General features: G+C 41.0%; 1 protein-coding gene across 18 annotated transcripts in view; it reads right to left on the bottom strand.

The window, feature by feature from the left end:
* The window catches only part of Ica1 (islet cell autoantigen 1), a 145,519-nt gene extending 136,377 nt beyond the window's left edge, over positions 1-9,142 (bottom strand). For 9 of the 18 annotated variants that reach the window (XM_078040356.1, XM_078040360.1, XM_078040346.1 and 6 more), the window contains exon 1: positions 8,662-8,844. The gene's annotated coding sequence lies outside the window, so the exon portion shown is untranslated. Of the gene's footprint in view, positions 1-8,661; positions 8,846-8,971 lie in introns of those variants that run through there. The other 9 variants (XM_078040351.1, XM_078040362.1, XM_013361354.4 and 6 more) reach the window with 5 other exon arrangements.
* Positions 9,143-13,015: the final 3,873 nt, after the last annotated feature.

Raw genomic sequence — 13,015 nt, 5'->3', positions numbered from 1 at the left:
ATATATTTATATATATTCATATATATGAATATATATATGTGTGTGTGTATGCAAAATAGTTACACTTAATATTTTCAAAATAAGTTATTCCAGAAAGGTAGAAATCTATGAGAAAAATGTCTTGTTTTTTTTTTTCTTCATATCAGATTCATGTGGATAATAATTGTAGTGTATGTATTACTATAAGACCATCAGAAGCTACAAATATAAAGTATACACATATATTTGTAGATGAAATACAGATACTTCATATATAAATAGAATAGCTACTAATCATGTAGTGAGGAGGAAGAATATGAATGTAGGGGCCATGATTTTGTAAAATTGCATGCAAAAAAAACTGCATAATGTCAGCAATCAGAGGGTAATTAGGGAGACACTGTTCTTTCTTTAAGGCTAAATTCATAATTTAAAGCCCCTTAAAGAGATGGTCAAGCTATTTTTTACAAGTACTTCCTAGCTGAGACCTAGGAGAAAATTTAGAGATCAACCTCCTCTTTTCATGGATCAGGAGACTAAGGATCGAGATTCAAGGAGATTTCCAAAAGCACTGAACAGACCTCATTTCATTAGTCTTAAATTACTGACATAAACAGACACCAGTGTGTGGTTTACAAAATGTCAATGCCGTGAGTCAGTCCTGTAAACAAATGAGCCACCGTGGCTCCTTTCTCTGGAAATGGCTTGAATTCTAGCACTTTCTTTGGTTAAGTCATGGCAAGAAAAACATGTTTGAATTTGGGCTGGCTTCCTAGCAAGGAATGAAGGAGAATTTCCAGGCAGGACAGCAGGAAGACAAGTCAGCAGCAAAGAGAAGCAGATAGAAATGAGAAACTCTCCATATACCCCCAGCCATCAGAGTTACCCTTGCCTCTGTTGGGCCATCTAGTTGGTGTTATTTAAGAACTAATAAAGGCTCCTTTTTCCAGATTCTCTCTACTTTCTCACAGAATTAGTTTATCAGATTAAACAGTAAAGCCCAGTGCTTATAAGGCAAAAGATTGTTTTGATGGGGATCAGGAAAGACAGGAATCACTGGGTATATGCCAGGTAGGGCAGGCCTAGGTAGAATAAGCAAGAAGTTGCATGAAGGCACCAAGCTCCAGATCAAGATAGCAAAGAGAAAAGCAAGAAGCAAGAAGCAGAAAGTGGACATTCTTCAAAATGATGTCAGTGTTGTGGAGAACAGCACAGAGCAGACGGTACTGATGAGAAGACCCTTAACTCCTGGCCCTTAGGGAGCAGCAGGTGGAATAACGTTCTTCAGATGGACGAAGGAACTTTTACACATTCTGGAATCCATCGCCTGAGCACTGTGCTGGGCACCTTCTTTCAAAGCTTCTGATCCTGGGTCACCACTGCTCACATCTTTGGAACTATCCAGCACCAGGGCCACTGACTTTCCCTTTCTTCTCTCTGGGAAGAACAAGGCCCATTCTGCTACCCTTCCCCAAGGTGGGCCATCTATTAATCCTGTTTCAAGTCCATCCGTCTCCCCAGATTTCTGTCCTCACACACATTTGTTGACCTCTTTTCCTCTCTGGTTACCACCTTCCTCCTTTTCTTCACAGTCAGCATTCTTCAAAGACTAGTTCCTTTCTCCACCATACAGGAGACTGTCTTTCACTATAGGTCAAACTCAATCCTCATCTCACTTGACCTTTGACTATGCTTTCTTCCATTCTCAAAATCTCCCTTTTCTTGATTTCTCAAGAAACACTCTCTAAAATTTGATTTTCATTGTTAGTTTGTCTTCCTCTGCATCTATGTTGCATATATCAGTGATCCATAAGGTCTCAGTCTTGGCTTCCTTTTAAGACCCTTTACTTGCTCTTTCTTGGTGCTTTTGTACCCTTCCACACTTCAACTACCAGCTATGTGCCAATATCTTCCAAAATTAAACACCTCTCCAGAGGACCACATCCGCCTCTCCATCTCTTGACTATAATCTTCACCTGGATATTCCACAGGCACTTCAGATTTGGTACATCTAAAACTAAACTACTCTCTTCCCATCTCCACCTTGAAGTCACTCTTCTCATAACCCCTATGTTAACTGCTACCACTAAATCCACTGAATGCCTAAGTAGATAATTTGATGTCTCTCTCATCTCTTGTAGCCAGTCCTCTGCATCCTTCCTCCTAAAAGCAATGAAGTGCCTCTTCTTTTTGTTTTCACAGGGAGGCCTTAGACTAGACCTTCAAGGCAATACTATCCCCGTATCTGCCCACTCTAATATTTTATACTAAGTCTGCAATATTACTGTGAAATGCAAATCTAATCACACTGCTTTCCAACTCCAAATGCTTTAATTGCTTTCTCTTGCCACTAGAGAAATTCTGAACTTCTTGGCAAAAACCCAAAGCTATCTCATATTCTGGTTCTTTTCTTCCCGTTTTACTCTACCTCACAAGGATCTGTTCCTTCCAGTCATTGCAGACAGCTAGAGCTTCCCTGAATAAACTCTTCTATTTCATGGCTTTGAGAGAATTTTTTTCCACTTGGAAAGCCCTCCCCTTTTCTGTCAAGTGGACCAATTTACAACTTTCTTCAAGACTCTCCGTAAATATCACCTCCTCAGTAGAGCCTTCTCAACCCAGTATGGGCCCTCTGTCCCCTCTCTTCCAGGGGTCTTCCCCTGGAGGATTAACTACAACATGCTGGGGGTACCACTTCCCTTCTGTGACCCTCCTGCAATGGGCTTATTACATCCACATCCTGTTGGACATCAGAGATCCTTTGAGAGCAGGGACCCTAAAGTTCATCCTTCGCCTCTTTAACAGCAAGCACAACACCTGAATCATAATAGGAATTTAGTAAACACATGCTGCATAAGGGTCTATGTGTTTGGGCTACCATTTACTGAGGCTTTACATGAGTAAAGCATTTAACACAATTATTTCATTTCCACAACACTATTGAGGGGATAGCAGCCCACTTTGCAAATGACAAAAAAAAAAAAAAAAAGCTTAGAAAGACGAAGCAATCTGCCCAAAGTCAAGAACTACTAAACTCAAGTCTGCTTTCAATCCCTGTGCTCCTGTTTTTAACTACTCTATTCTACTCCTGGATGAAAGGAATTGGGTTAAAGGGTGCTGAGAGCCATAGCCAAGTAGGACGCATGGCATTTTGGTTTGAAAGGTGACTCTGCTCAGGGATTAGGGTGGCTCTGGGTTTAGGGTGGATCCTGCTGGGATTAGGAGGGCTCCAGGTTTAGGGTGGATCCTGATGGGAATAGGGGGCTCCAGGATTAGGGCGTATCCTGCTGCCTCAGGCACCCGCTCCTTTAGAGTTCCCATTGAGTTGAGTTCTCCAGGGGTTCTGAGAGTATTGGTACGCAGAGCCCGGTGGAGGGAGTGTATTTTCCCAGAACGTGGGTGTAGAGTGCCGGTGAGAGTTCGGGAATAAAGAGTTGCTGTTGGAATCTACACGGCTTTTGTGGTGGCTCGGTTATTTTGTGCCCAGCCAGACTGTGGCAAAAGAGCTGTTTCTATAAAACAATCTCACCCAATCACGGACTCAAGTCTGCTGCAACCATGGTGCTACTGTGCACAAAAAAACTGCAACTGCTGATGGACATAAAGAAATGGGGGCGCGCCATTTATCAAAGGACCTTGCTCTCTGATTAAGGGTGCCCTACCCTGGAAACATCAAGCAGAAAGCTGGACTTCCTCTAGGTACTATAATTTCAGACATTGATGCCCATGTCCTGGTCTGTGAACACAGAATTGGGAGTAAGTGATGGTAATGATGGTAGTGATGATAAAAATGGAATGGATTTTGATATGCTGTTCTTGAAAAGTAGTTAAAACACTCTAGAGTTGCTCCTGGTACAATACTCTTACCACCTAGAAGTAGAGGACTGTTCTACTTTGGGCTCTCAAGAGTTGCAATTAAACATCTTAATATATTTATTCAGTTATCTATCTCTGAACACATAGACTTTGTATTTTCCACTCCACAGTACTGTATTATATTCAATTGTCTTTTTCAATCATCCTTGTTTAATTTCATGTATTTTCTGCTAAATTTGTTCTAAACTTGACCCCTGCAATGATCTCTAATTCTAATGCCCTTTTAATATCAGTCCTCTATTTTCTACTGATACCTCCACCTCCATAACTATCCAGCACATAATTGAAATCTGTTCTGTGTTTACACTGATTAATGCATTTAATCCTCTCAGCTCACAGATGATCAAACTTATTCAGGGCCATTCAGCAAATAGAGGACAAACATGCATATCAGGGTCCAGAAAAAGGACTATCTGCCAGCATTCTCTCCCTTACCTCTGTGCCTTTTGTACATGGATTTTCTGTTTAGACTCTCCCACTATCCTCAGTCCTATCCACCTGCTGAATTCCTATTGGTCCCCCAAGATTCAAGGGTAACCTCCTTCATGACCCCCTCTCAGGTTTCCTCTTCCCTTTCTTCTGCCTGGATGGAGTACCTGTGCCATGGGCTTCATCACTCCCTGTGCCTCTCTTGATTCCCTCACTGCTTTTGCTGAATGGTAATTGTCATCTGGCTCTGCTTTCTCCTTTACCAGGATGCAGTTTCCTCCAGATCATGGTAGGATATGGGTCTGGTGTAGAGATTCCCAGCATTTAGCACAGTGCATGGTACATGGTATGTATACAACAAATATTTATTGAACACTGAGCAAATGACCCATTTCTCTGATTTGGTCAAAGGCCTCATGAATGATGTCACCTGCCTTAACTGGGGGTGGGGGGGAGAGAGACACTATTCTCATCATGTGCAATGCAATGTAGGACATCCTTTTCTCAGCTTTTTTGTGAACTCATTGTTTCTCACCAGGTTTACAAAGGGACAGTAGTTAACAATAATCAGAGAATGGACACTTCTCAGACACTGAGGTATATGTTCACCCATACCACTTCTTATCTTCACAACATTGCCATGTTGACACCATTCCCTTTTTATAATGAAGCTCAAAATCAGTTATCTTAAGTAATTTGGCTACAGTCATATGGAAAGAAGGCTTTGTATTAAAAGCATGCACAAAGTGCTCCATCATGTACAGTCATCCCTTACCTCCAGAGATTCATTGGCATTTGTGAAAATTACTTACAGACCCAAAATAAACAACAACAAAAACAACAAAACCCAAGTTAATCTGGATTGTGAAATAGTGAAATCACGGTCAACTAGGATTTACAGGGGGTTCCACGGCACTCTTACAACATGCATTGTCCAAGGCAATTCATGCCTATAATCTTAATTTTCTTATCATATAGGTAAAACTGTAATACCTACTTAACTCGAAGGGAATTGTGTACCAAATCATGTCTGTCAAAATGCTTGTCAAAGAGGAGAAAAGATGCACAATTTGGAGCACTGTGCTGGATAGTTTGGTGCAGTATTTCTCAAATAACAGAGAGAAGATCTTGAGCAACAGAACTACTTGAGGTGTTAAGGGTAGATGGGAAAGCCAGGCTAAGAATCCACATTAAGTCCTCAAGTGACTCTTTGAACACTAAACTTGAGAAATATCTTGTGAAAATGGCAACATTTTCACATGGGAATCTTATTAAAATGCAGATTTGAATTCAGTGGGTCTGAAGGGAAGGGTTGAACAGACCAAGATTCTGCATTTTTAATATGCTCCCAGAGAAAGCTTGCTGCTGATCCACAAACCATATGAGGAGCAGGGGCTTGGAAGATCTATCCCCACAGGAACAAATACGTTTTGCTTTGTTCTTGGGCCATAGATTGCATCCATCAACTTCAGAGAGTATTTTATATAAAGCCCAGGCTCTCAGTATTGTTACAAAACCACCTGGACTACTCAAAACCAAATTGTAACATTCTCTATCACAGTTAAAGTAGTAGCATCCCTTTCAGATACAGATAGCACATGTGTTTTGCTATGAAAGAATAATTCATTGCTATTATTTGAGTCTTTTACTATGCAAAGTGTTTTATATATATACATATATATACATGTTATATACATATACAGTATTTTATATATATATAGCATATATTGTATATGTGTGTATATACACATATATACACACATATAATGCCTAATAGTCACCATAATTCCAAAAGGTGTATATTCTTGTTCTATAGATAAGAATATAGTGATTTGGAGAGTGTAAGTAACTTGCTGAAACCCACATGGCTAATTAGATGCTGTAACTGAGGTTCCAATCCTGCTCCACTTGGCACACAAAGACTGTATGTTCTCTGTACTACTTCATGGTGCTAGATAAGACTAAAATATAAAAACATAATTGCTTGAGAGTCTAGAAAATATGGAGGGAAAATGTTTCTCCTCTATCAGTTGTTGGGTTTAAGGCTCAGCTAAGGCAGATTCTGTATGGAGGTGAGGTAGGGATAAGGCTCATTAATTAGTAATGTTACCAAAACATTTCAATACCATCCTTGACCACAGGTCCTCTACATCTAGTATTGCAGATGGAATTAAAAGGATAATAGTGACCAATAAGGTTATAATAAGTGCTATTACATACTCTCAGGCTTCTAGCTTCCAAGTTCAACCATGATAAAGGAAAAATTCTTCCTGATTCTTGTTTATCAACTTCCCCACCCCCTCTTATATAAAAGATTTCTGTAATCCTAGAGTTCACACCAAACCCAGGTTTGCACTACCTCCTATCACAGTTGATACACCTGTCTACTTCTGATAAAACTGCTTACATTTGAAAGATTTTCTATTTAGTCAAATATCTTGAAAATGCAGCAATGTTGGAGGGTGTTTTTAGAGTAACAAAATTTTCTGCTATTTCCCATAAGGTTGTTGTGGAGAGAGAGGCACAGCAATAAAGATGCTCAGAGAACACAGTCAGTACTCAAGTGTATGGAAAAGACAGAAAATATCTATCAAATAAACCACTCAGGCAATTACCAACCAGTGTATTTAGCATTCAACAATCTTCGGGCAGAAGAGCTAGGGTGAATCTTTTAACCTCTGGTCTCTCCTCTACTACAATTAGCATTCTGGAGTTTAACTGCTGTTTCCTAAAGATCCACCATTAATAACAAAACAACTGTTTGCCTATGTAGTACAAAAAGATACAATTACAAAGCAACATCTCCTGCAATTTAAAAAAAAGTATTTGTCTAAAAGCAAACAGTGATATTTGAACTATTAAGGATTTTGTCCTATTGTATTCTCTACAAAGCATGTTTCAAAAATAAAGACTAAAATCCTTGGTTTGAAAACTTATTAAAAAGCAATTTTAGAATGAGTGTGCATGTGTGTGTGTGTGTGTGTGTGTGTGTGTGTGAGAGAGAGAGAGAGAGAGAGAGAGAGAGAGAGAGAGAGAGAGAGAGAGAGAGATGTGTGTTAAACAGAAGGTAAGAAATTTGAGTCTTGGGGCATTCATTTCAAACTAATAAGCATTTGCAACTTCACTCCTCACCTCTACAAACAGTTCAGATTTCAGATCTAAACCAAAGGGCCACAGAAAACAATGTGAGATTTTTTTTTTTTTTCTGGAGAGGCTTTGCTTAAGTGTACATACGTGGACATGTTTGCAATGAGTCATAATTTATAGGGCCTAAATGGCCAATTAATGCCATATGACTTTCTTCCTCCATTCTGCATCATTGTCAAACCAGTTGGTGATGTATTTTTCCAGGGCCTGATAATTTTATACAGTTACCAGATCTCAGTTACTAAGGCTGCCACTCAGGTCCATGGACAAAACGCTTTCTTTGGTGCTGATTTTTAAAATGCTATCTAAAAGCACAGAACATGATTCTCTTTCTAAACCTTAATTTTCCCCAACCACAGTTAATACCTTTCGCCAGCCTATGGACACCGTACTTTAAAGACCCCCAAAGAGAAGTTGAGGGGCTTTGGGGCACTCCAAGTAGACAGTGGGAAAGGTTTATGAAGAGCTGCTTTAGGGAAAGGCAGACATAACAGGATGTGTTCCTTTCTAGAGGAAGCAGGAGCTGTAATTGCCGCGGGGCAGGAAAGGCGGAGTCAGCAGCACCCAAAGGAAACCGGCGCGCTAGCGTTTGCAGGAACTTGGCCTGATCAGGGACGCTTGCCCCTGACTGGTACAAGACTGGCAAGCACCTCGCCCGCTAGGAACCAGGCTCAGGCCTCCTGGCACTAGTGGTTATAAAAAGGTACCCATCTGCTACCCCTGCCAAAGACTGGCAATAGGGCGAAGAGATAAAGCAAACATCAGGCACCAAGGCAGGTGAACTTGTCAACAAGTCAGCCCTGGAAGCAAGTCCCTGCCCAGAAAGGACCTTGGGATCCTTGGGCCGAAGTCTCTCGGATGGCTAGGCTCGGCACGGGAGGGTGAGGTGGACTGAGGCGGGTGCGGGTGCAGGTGCTCCTAGAGCCGGGCCAGTGCGAGATGGGGCCGGAGCGCTCCGGCTCTCCGGGGGCTGACGCACGCTCTCAGGGTGCGCGCATCCTCCACACCTTCCCAGGCCAGCGGGAGCAGGCGGGGGAGGGGAAGGAGCTCATGCGGTTCCCGCAAGGAGATCAGGGGCCGCAGGAGTGACCCGCCTGTCACCCGCCGCCCGCAGAGGCCAGAGGAGGCAACCCCGGCTGGCGCCCCCGATCACCCCGGGTGCCGGGCGTTTCCCGCTGCAGCATGCAGCCCGCCCGGCGCGCCCCCGCCTCGGCCCCGGAGGGCAGGTACCTCGGAGCCCTGGCCCCCAGGAGCCTCCGGGCCGCGATCGGAGTGTCCCTCTAGATCCCACATCCGACGTCAGCGTCAGCAGAAGGCGAGGGAAGGGGCGGGGGAGCGCAGGAACCGGCCCTTCCTGCAGCGGCGACCGCCAGCCGGAATAGCAGCCGGCGGAGCCCGTGTGCGCGCCGCAGCGCAGCGCAGCGGCCGGGGGGAGCCGGCGCCCTCCCTTCTCCGCCCGCCGCCACGGCCCCTCCACTCCTCCCCTTTTGGGGACCGCAAGACCCCGGGACCTGGTGTATGAAGGGCGCGATGGTCTCACCTTGTTTGGGGTGGGTCGGGGGTTAGGGGAGTAAATCTCCCTCTTTTTACTCCCTGGGGTCTTTCCTTGACCCCCCATCTCCTGGGGTATCCCCCCTGCTCGGATCTGCTGTCCTGGGTGTCACCGCCTCTGCTCTCCCGCAGGTGTTCCACGTGTCCATAGCATTTGCGTCACAATGACCTGGCTACAGGTGGGAGCTAAGCGGACGAACGCCCTAGGATTCTCCCCGTGTGGTGTGTAGTGCGTGGGACTTGCTTCTACATTAGATTTCGGTGGTTTTAGGGGACAGGAGATTTCATGACTTCGGTGTCAAGAAAGTTAGAGGCCTGAACCTGGAAACCAAGTTTGGGCTTAAAGGGAAAAGGTCGTGTTCAAAAATTACTGTGTATGTATACATATTTTAAAATAATCTATATATCCTATTTATTTTATACTTATTACTTACACTTATGGACTTCTTCTCTTATCCTTTGTCATATGGAAAGAACCAAATAATTTTTTCTGAAATACTTTACAGATCTAAGGAAAAAAAAGTTTTGGAACAGGTGTTTCTTAACATCTGTGCTGAAATGAAATCCCAATGACCATCCGGGTTATATTATGTATTTTTTAATAAGTTTATTGAACAGTCACTGATGGAAACAATTTAGGAGGATGGAATAATACATAGGTATTGGGAAAATGATGCAAACAAATTCGAAATCCACAGCTAATATGAGGTGCTGCTCCCTGTGTGCCAGGAATATGTTGTATAGTTTACATTTAATCCTTAGAGCAACCAAATATTGAGGGTAACGTTATTGTCCCATTTTACAGATGAAGATACTTCCCAGAATGCTGTAGAGTATCAATAAGGGTTTTAACCTACTTAATCTCAAGATAGAATGGAGTTGAAAAAGAAGGAGATTATTATTTTTTAACCGAATGAAAGGCTTTTGCTAACATTGTGGGTACTCAATAAACGGATGAATATATCTACCAGTTAACTGAAGCATTGAGAAAGGAATAAGACTCCAGGAATGTCTTTTTCTCTTTTTTCAATTCTATAATGTTCTTTTTCCTACGAATACTGATTTGCCAGTCATATGAAAATGTATTAGAAACTCTATATATCAAAAGTTATCTCTGAGGCAGATATTTACATTTGTTATGAGAGAGTCAGTCCAATAGCAGATTGTTTGAACATGAAACATGACCTTAAAATGCAGATAAAAATTGGAGCACAGACATTGAGGGAATCGAGAAAGGCTGCTGATTTATAAAATTACTTAGGTTTTTTAAAAATTTCAGTTGTAGTTGGACACAATACCTTTATTTTACTCATTTTTATGTGACGCTGAGGCTTGAACTCAGTGTCCTGCACATGCGAGGTGAGCACTCTATCACTGAGCTACTCCAGCCCCTATTTTGATTTTTTTCCCCTTCTGAAGATCAGGGTAGAAATCTTGGCTGTGAGTCCAACAACCTGTCACAGATACTAAAAGTGGCTTCAAAGGTAAGATAAAAGTGAACAAATATGCAATACAAGCACTATCTAGTCAACAAGACACGGAATTTCCCTGAGTTCTCAGAGAATTTAAGAGAAAACTCCAAGTGACTTTTCATCAGTCTTAATCTTGTGCTAATACTTAGGAAAATATTGAGGAAGAAATAATAAAGTTTTGCTATTTTACTTCATCACAGTGAGTGCTTGTCTGTCCCTTAAAAAAATTCACTCCATCTACAACACTTGGTTTTTGGATATCAAATTGTTTCCATCTTACAGAGAACCCACAGGTTGCTAGTGAGAATCTAAACTAATTTCTAAGAATGGTCATTGAATAACATAAGCTGATATTAGGAAAGAAATAAAGTACAGTTTCCAGAGTGCAACAGGATGAGAAAGAAAGTTTCCCAATGGCGGGGGTTGGGGGGTAATCCTTACATGTTAGACTCAATAAATTTTCTTATGAGTGTCCCAATCCAAGATGTGCTAATAAGACTGCATGACTTAGGAATAGTAGTAGGCTACAATTAACAGACCCAGGATAGCAGTGGATTAAATGAGACAGAAATTTATTTTCTCTCACTTAAAAGAAATTGGAGGGTGGGCAGCCTAGCGCTGGTATGATCTCCACGATGGTGTCAGAGAGTTACCCTCCTTTCTCTCATTCTAGTCCACCATCCTTAGCAAAGCAATACTGTTTCAAGGTAAATCCAGGTGAAGATGTGGAGAAATCAGGACCCTCACACACTTCTGGTAAGAATGAAAATGGTTCATACCCTTCAGAAAACAGTTTGGCCCTTTCTCAAACCATTCAACATAGAATTGCCATGTGACCCAGCAGTTCTACTCCTAGATCTATACTCAAGAGAAATAAAAACCCAGGTCCATGTGAACATCTACAGCAGCAGCATTCAAAAATAGAAGGTTGAGACAATCCAGTTGACCATCAGTGGGCAAATGAATAAACAAAATGCAATATGATCATATAATAGAATGTTATTTGGCCACGAAAAGGAACAAAGTATTGATATATGCTGCAACTTTTATGAACTCTGAAAACTTTGTTGAGTGAAAGAAGTCATTCACAAAAGGCCATGTATTGTATTATTCCATTCATATGAAAGTCCAGAATAGGGAAATCTATAGAAACAGAAAGCACATTGGTGACCTTTTAGGGCTAGAATATGGGAGGGTATGGAATAAGAGCTGAAGGGTGTGGAGTTTCTTTTAGAGATAATGAACTGTTCTGAAATTAATTGCTGTGATGCATTCACATATGTGCAGACATACTAAAAACCACTGAATTGTGCCTTTTACAGTTAATTTTGAATTGTACAGTATATGAATCTTACCTCAGTAAAGATATTGAAAAAGAAGTTTAAATTTTTGTTTTCATAAATAGTTTTATTTGAACTCCACATACACAAAGTACATGCAATATCTTTCCCAGGAACAGATATAGGGTAAGAAACACACACATACAGAGCAAAATGTGAATTATTCACAGATCTAAGAATGTTGTATAAATTCTATTTACACTAAGAAGCTAAACATGAATAAATTGGACAAAAAGAAAAGGGACCACTGTTTATGGAAGAAAGAACTATCCCATGTTCATCCACTGGATACCTCTTGATGGTATAAAGAACTTCCTGTTACACAAATATTTTGAAAGTATCATCTAGTCTTATAGCATCTCAGTCTTCATAACTATTCCTGTTTTAATGAACGAAGAAGCAACCAAGCCTTTTAGAAATTAGACTTAATAACAAGAGAGTGAAATGATACTTTGCTGAGAGAAACTAGTATTGATGGAAGATACTCTTGGAGGTAAAACAAACACAACTAATTCCCTACTCTAACCCCAAATCCACACCTCCAATAAAAACCAAAAAAGAAATAAAAAAAAAACAAGATAAAAGTGAAAAAAAAATAATTCTGGCATCTAAGCTCCAAATTTCTACCTTAATTTTTAAAAAGAACATTAATTTACGCGTTATTTTACATGAACAATTTAGTCATAAAAACAGTTCACATAGAAAATTAGTTTCTCAGGAGAGACGTTTCATGGTCTTAAGAAATAATGCTGAATAATGCTTAGGCCCCTTAATGTTTGCCAAGTTATTTTCCCTCTTCACCCTCTTAGGTGATCTAAAATAGATTAGCAGTGTACTTCATTCTATGTGATTAGAACAGTGTCATGTTACTGTTATGTGGGAATATGGATCTGTAGGCCATCTTGATTACTGAATCAATAATTTAGCTCTTTAATATATGCATTTCGTAAATCTGTATAATCTTACCTCTGTTATTAATGTACAATCCCATCTCTTTTAGCGGGATTGTTGGTGATCTATTGTTAATGTTTTAAATGTTCCTTACACTCTCAGCCACCATGAGCAAGCAAGGCAGAATGTTCTCCTTGTCACTCACTAGCACATAAGGCAATACTCTGCCATTCAAAGTGTGAAATCCATTTACATCCGGACTCATCTCTGTCAGAATCATATGTACTCATTCTGCCTGGCTGTTATTGTTTAGATGGGAGGTGTCTCCCC

Source organism: Ictidomys tridecemlineatus, chromosome 2, assembly GCF_052094955.1.
Source record: "Ictidomys tridecemlineatus isolate mIctTri1 chromosome 2, mIctTri1.hap1, whole genome shotgun sequence".
In the NCBI taxonomy this organism is placed as follows: domain Eukaryota; kingdom Metazoa; phylum Chordata; class Mammalia; order Rodentia; family Sciuridae; genus Ictidomys; species Ictidomys tridecemlineatus.
The sequence above is the reverse complement of the archived record's forward strand: the minus strand, read 5'-3'. Positions and strand labels throughout refer to the sequence as shown.